Source organism: Mus caroli, unplaced genomic scaffold, assembly GCF_978045245.1.
Source record: "Mus caroli unplaced genomic scaffold, Mus_caroli_1 scaffold_15, whole genome shotgun sequence".
Classification (NCBI taxonomy): domain Eukaryota; kingdom Metazoa; phylum Chordata; class Mammalia; order Rodentia; family Muridae; genus Mus; species Mus caroli.
This window is the reverse complement of record NW_028227270.1, coordinates 53,461,013-53,467,907: the sequence shown is the minus strand read 5'-3', so window position 1 is coordinate 53,467,907 and position 6,895 is coordinate 53,461,013. Positions and strand designations below refer to the sequence as shown.

The window sequence follows — 6,895 nt, the reverse complement described above, 5'->3', positions numbered from 1 at the left end:
TATTTAACACCTGTGCGTCAGAGTGCTGTAGCTAAGAATTGTAACTGCTAATACTATGATTTTCTTATTTCAAAGTTTTCTGTAATTCACAATTTCTGTTTCCCATACATTATTGAGAAAAGTAACAAAATAACCTATGAGAGTAATATTATTTGTCCTGTTTACTAAAGCATGAAAAATGTTAAGAATTCATATGTGTTAATTAAACTATTTACTTGTTTACTTTAACCACTTTACCCTCTTGCCTCTCCTCCCAGTCCTTCCCACCCATCTCCCCCTTTCCATCCATTCCTCCTTACTTTCTCATCAGCAAAAGGGAGGCCTCCCATGAAATCAACAAAGTTTGGCATATCAACTTGCAGTAAGACTAGGCTCATCTCCTATTGAGGCTAGACAGGCAGCCCAGTAGAGGGAAAGGGTCCCAAAGGCAAAAGAATAAGAGACAGACCCTGTTCCCACTTTAGGAGTCCCATATGAAGACCAAGCTACACAACTATTACACATGTGCAGAGGGCCAAAGAACGTGAGATAAACATCACATACACCAGTCTTCCCCACAGGTCTCCCTCTGTCCCTGGAACTTGAACTGAAGTCAACTAAAACAAGAATACTGTCCACCCATAAAGTACAGACGGGACCAGATCTCCCCTTGCCTAAATATAATGAGAAATAACAGCTCGGCAGCTAAAAACAGGCTTCCACAGCCAAACTGACACTTAAGCTCCAACACTACCTCTGGCCAATGATAGGCAGAAACCCACCCAGGCAACCATATATCTTCCAAGCTTCTCCATTCCTGAAGGACCAAGCCTGATCTCCTGTCCCAAAAGCACAAGGAGGATTAAGGCAACAGGATGCTTTCTACGAAGTTCCCAGCATTAACCCCATAGCCTTTCCCCCAGCTCTGACCTGCATGCAGATGGGGCCCAGGCTAGTTCAGCACAGCACCTCCAAAAGGTTTACATTCCACCCCTCCTCTGCTCCCTTCAAGCCCGGATTACACCACGCCCTGCACACTTTTTTCAGCCTGCTAAGCTTATGCTGCTCCCTTGACCAACCTCTGTTTCAGAGCTGTACGCGAGAGCGAGCAGGAGGGAACTCCGGTCGGAACTGCGGAAGGACTCACATGTGCTTATCAAAAACTGAATAGTTGTTTCCAGAGTAGCTCCTCGAGTTATCGGAGTCTTGGAGACTTCATTTCCCAGCGGTCTTGCGGGTTCTGGGATCCCTGGGAGAGGGATTTCTGCTGTCTGTAGAACTGGAGAGCCTCGGCACCTGATGGGCACGGGGAATCGGGCTGTTATGAAAGTTCCAGATTGACAACGCGAGGTGTTTGAATGTGAGCTGAATCTTTCACAGTAATGTCTGCTAAGTTTACAAGTCATTTCTGATCAACATGTAGTGATTTTTAACCCTTATATCTGCTTTACTATGAGTTCTGAATGAAGCTTGAAAATAATTAATTTTGTCTGCATGGTAGCACATGTCTCTAATCCAAGTACTCAAAAGAAAAAGGATCTCTGAGGCCATCTTGATCCATACAGTGAATTCCAGAATAGCCAGAACTATGCACTGAGACCTCAAAATAAAACAAACAAACAAACAAACAAATGAAAGGAGATATAGAGTTTTACTTAAGCATAACGGTAGCAAGAATCTAATGTGAGAATGAAAAATTATCTGTTTAATTTGAGTTTTTGTTTGTTTGTTTGTTTGTTTTGTTGTTGTTGTTTGTTTGTTTTTGTTTGTTTTTAGCCAGCATAATCATTGCCTGAGCTCCCAGCTGCTCTGAATGTTATGGCAGAAGGACCCTGAATCCGGAGCCAGAAAGGACAACTTAAAGACCTTGTCTCCAAATAAAAAGTAGAAAAACACTACAAAGTTACCTTGGGGGCAATGTACTAGCTTAGAATGAAGGTGGTTTTGGTTTAAGACCCAGTACTACACTAAATAAGTAAACCTTGTTCTCCTGTGATAACATCAGTGTGAGCCATACGCGTGGGTCAGACTTCACAGGTACAAAACCGGTTTTCATGTGAATACTGGAATCCATACAGTGAAGGCCATAGATCCTGGCCACAGAAGCAGTATAAAACACTGAACAAGATTAAATGTGCAACTACCTGATGCTTCCTTGCAAAGAACTCTCATAATCAATCTCGAGATTTTTCAATCTGCCTTTAAGTTCCTTGGAATACTTTGAACTGTTAACCTATGTAAGGAATTTGGTTTTTTTTGTCAAACCTCTACTAGAATTTTACCAATGTCCCCCTGTTTTGTTCATAAACACAGGTGTGTATTCAGCACCAGGTGTGCGATGAACTCATACTTACCTCCCTGCTCCTCTCAAAGTGGAGGGACACACAGAGCTCCTGGGATCACACTGGTGGTATGTGTAATGGCCACTGGTTCATTGCCTCTTGTTGGAATTCCCTATGCAGAGGGCTAATCTTGTCTTGTTCAATTTCCTTTGTCTTCTCCATACTGACATTGTTCTTTTGTGACAATGTTTCAAATGTTGAGCATCTGCCTTGAACTTACTTGTTTCCCCAAATCAGGACACAAAAATGATTCTTTATCAAATACAAAGGAATGAGAAACATCAGATGAGCTCATTGGGGTTTGATAACCAAATACTGCCACACTTTAAACATGACCTCTACCTTGGCATCCTTCCGTGTCTTCGTTTTTATCTCATTCCACGAAAGGCAATCATGTCCATTTTTCAAAGTCTCCACAGACTTTAATAGTTCCCACACTGTTAAAATCTCTCGATTTTGCAACTCAAATGCTTGTTTATCTCACAGGGCTTACAAGGTTGCTACTTCAATATGCCTTGGAGCGTTGGAAAGCTGCCTAGTGCAAAATAGAGACATAGCCATTTTCTATGGAAAGATAAAAACAAATAAAACAGAAACAGTAGTAGGAAAACCCAGATCCAACAGCACCACCTACAATGGCAGCTGAAGCTTCTGTGATAGAATCATTTGAACTCCAATGTAACATTTCAACTCAAACCTCCAGCTGTGTGACCTGACTCCGTTTAACTAACCCATTTCCTACCCTAGGACATGCCAGGCTCCTATGGGTCTGACCTGCACATTGTCAGATTCTAATGCAACTATTGTAGGGTGTCCACCAGAAAATTCTATTTGAACATGGGTCGAAGGCTATAGAAAGTCTATATTAGCTGGCCAGTAGCTACACTGTGTGTTCAGGATTCCAGTATAGCCTGGATCCTTTCTCAGGGTAAGCTTTTTTGTTGTTGTTGTTTTTTTTTATTTTTTATTTTTTTGATGGTTAAAAAAATTTGGGTTTTATTGTTTTTGCTAAACAATACTTTAAAAAAAAGTGTTTTTTTCCATTTTGAAGGCAGGGCTTGAATTATTTAATTTTGATCCATTTATTTAATTAAAAAAAAAGGAAGGGAAAAGAGATCACGGCCAAAAAAAAAAAAAAAAAGAAAGAAAGAAAAAAGAAAAAAGAAAAAAAATTAGCCTCACCGTACTCCCAAAGCTCTAGCTAGTCACATGAGCATCACCCACGTCCCACTCAGTGCCTGATACTCAGGTGGTGGCACTCTGCCCCAGGACCCTGGAGGTGCAGGGGCAACAAGTACCAGTTTCGGCTCTCAGCAGGTTAGTCAAACCAGGCAAACTGGTGGGCTAAAGTCCAGAAATTCTTTCCAGGTTTTCTGCCCATTGGCTGAGCACATACAAACTGTCATCAGCTTGTAAGATTTCAGGGGGTAGGAGGGGGCAGAAGAACAGGAGGACGGCAGAAGAGAAACTAGAAGTTATTCAAGCTTTTTCCTGGGCTAGAGGCTCTGGACATAGACTTAAGAAAGACTGGGGTAGATGGAGTCCAGGTTCTTAGAAGAGAAAATCAGCCCGGAGGAGGAGGAGGAGGAGGAGGAGAGCTGAGATGTGCCATGCAAACAAGTTCTTCCTGCAGAGGCGGGAGGGGGGGGCGGGGGGGGGGGGCGGCTGACTCCCGGGTGGAGAATGCTGAGTGTTCGTCTAGTACCGTGAAGACAAGGGCACAGGGAGTCCTGAGGCTGGGACCGAATGGGAGACAGGTACATATAGTTAAAGACCAGAAAGCCATCAGGACCCTCAAGGCCAAATCCCGACTGCACACTGGCTCTGCAGGGCTGCAGGAGATCCTAGCTGTGAACTAAGTCAAGTTAATTGCTGGGTGGGTGGTAGAAAGGGCAACACATTTTTGTTTTCAGAGGAATGAGGTGGGAAGAGTGGCCATGATCTAGTAAAAAGAGACCTGCAAGAAGCAGAAAATACTTAGAGAACATTTTAATATATATTTCCATTATATATTTAAAGTTAAGAAAAATAAAACTAATTCAAGCCATGCCCTGTGTAAAAAAAGAAAGAAAAAAATCAAAGAAAAAAAATGAAAAATTCAAAGTGAGACCTCTTTCTTCTGCTCTGGTCTCAACGTCAGAATCACAGTCAGCTTGTTACTTTTATTTTGGAAGAAAAGATGTAAAAGTTTCTTTCAATCATTCAGAAGGCGAGTATATCCACTTATAAAATCAGGATGGCAGACACAGACTAGGGAAGGAAAGTCACAAGTGGAGGGCAGAGTGAAAAGGAATTTGCAAAAATAAAACTAACAAGATGACTGCTCAGAGGACTGAGGAGGGCATGGTGGGCCGAAGTCTGTTAGTCAACTAATGATTCAACTTTTAAATTATTCTCTTGCTCTTTTTTTGTTGGGTGTTTGTTCAAGTCTAGATTTTTTTTTGAAACACTGACCCTAATAAGAGTCAGCAGGAAATATAGGATCCCTTCCCTCCCCTGGCCGGCCTCCACTGAAGCCACCACCACCATCGCTGTGGCTGGATGCTGGAAGAGTCCTCCCTGTTTGTGGACTCAGGATGACAGAGCAGCCTCCTTCTGTGGTTGTTGGGCTTGTGAAAGCTGCAGTATCTTTTGGCTTTCCACGTCTCTAAAATGTTTTTCAACTATTTTGCGTACATGGCTCAGTGCACTCCCCTCTTTGCCTTTACAATTTTCCACTTGATATGGGGGTGTAATAACAACTTCTTCCATGACTACAATGTTTTTTTCTTGCCATTTACAGTCTTTAATGGTCTTGTGAATGGTCTGGAAGAGCTGTTGGCCCTCCAGGGAGACACCAGCGCTGATCGCATAGGCCTGGCTCAGCTTCTCCTCCTTCTCTGTCCGTGCTTTGCTGGCAAGCTTACTAACATTGAGTGAAGCTAGGGGAGGAGGGGTTTCTGTCCGATCATTAATTATTTCCACTTCTGAAACATACTGTAAGTTTATAAGCAAGATGTCTGCATGGTTGGGTTTTCCACTAGAAGAAGGACATTTTAGAGCCAGCATTTTGGACTGGTAGTCAAAGGCTACCACCTCGCCCTGCAGCCGCTGCTCCTGGCACGCCCGGCACGACACCTGGCTCCCAACGCTGAAGTACTCGCCCGGAGGAGCCGCCATCTTGGGAGAGCAGCCTCGGCCCTCAGGGTAAGCTTTTAAGAACAAAAACCATATCCCGAGTCAACATGCTTCAGAAGAAGAATTACAGATGTCTGCCCAACAGCACGGTTAGTAGACATTTGATATTGGAGCCTATTATGAATTTAGTCAGAATTAAAGGCCCTGCCAGTGCTGATAGCAGAGTAGTTAGCCAGAGGAACCAAAAGAAGAGACTTAATTATCTGATCTCTCTCTCTCTCTCTCTCTCTCTCTCTCTCTCTCTCTCTCTCTCTCTCTCTCTCTCTCTCTTAATGTTGTTTTTTCTCAGCCACAAGAAGCAAGAAGACATTTTTCTCATTACTCTTTAAAAAAAAAAAAAGATTTTATGTGAGTACACTGTTGCTGTCTAGAGACACACCAGAAGAGGGCATTAGATCCCATTACAGACCACCATGTGGTTGCTGGGATTTGAACTCATGACCTTCGGAAAATCAGTCAATGCTCTTAACTGCTGAGCAATTTCTCCAGCCCCAGAGCTCTTTTTTTCTTTTTTTCCTTTTTGTAGTTCATGGTCCATGTTAAAATGTTCTTTTCCTTTTTTTCGTTTTCATTACATAAAGTGTCAGAATAGAACACATTTGGTTAAACCATTAGTACATGCCCTCCAAATAGTCTCAGGAGCTTGGTAATATTGCTACTGTCCAGATGAGTTAGCCCACAGGGAATAACAACAGGCCTTAGAATAAGGGAAAGAGTCTTGTGACTAAAGGTTTTGGATATTAAGTTAAGCTGCAGTCCCTTGTAAGTGCTCTAACGTAATTTGGGCTATGCCCAATCACAGTGAACTTTGTCAGTCAATGGCTGACAGTCTAGTTAGTCCTTATCCTAATCTAGTTCGAGGGCTGGGGGCCTAAGCAAACCCAACAATCCTGGCCAATTTCTGGCTGGAATGATTAACCAAGCAGTGGACCTTGTCAAGATCCCTTGGCGATCCCTCAGCTTCCTAAGTGGGAGGTAGAACTCTGGCCCTGGGTGTGTTAAGTGCTCTAGAGAGGAGAGTTGGTTGAGACCTTGGTTCCAATGCCCTTTTTACGACCTGCTTGACCCAGATGGTATTACCAGTCTCTAACAGGGGAAGCCAGTGGTAAACTTGGAGGTGGGCAAGACCTTCATGGAGGTGGGCCTGTAATGACTTGAGAGAGAAATGGTTAGAGAGTTGTTCCACCTGCTGTTGGTATCTGAGACAGGGAGGTGGCAGGGGTGATCTTCCAAGCATAATCTTATAGTGGATGCATCAGGCCCAAAGCAGAGATCAAAACAAGAACAATATACCTTGCAGGTTAAGGGTTCTAGGTGTAGTTGAAGAATAAGTCCCTGTTTGTCCTGTGTTAAGTCCTGGCAACCTAAGGTTTCTATTTGTAATTAAGAATAAGTTC

The 6,895-nt window shown here is 43.1% G+C and overlaps 1 pseudogene; it reads right to left on the bottom strand.

The window, feature by feature from the left end:
• Positions 1 to 4,396: 4,396 nt before the first annotated feature.
• Positions 4,397 to 5,495, bottom strand: LOC110308536 (protein LSM12 pseudogene; annotated as a pseudogene).
• Positions 5,496 to 6,895: the final 1,400 nt, after the last annotated feature.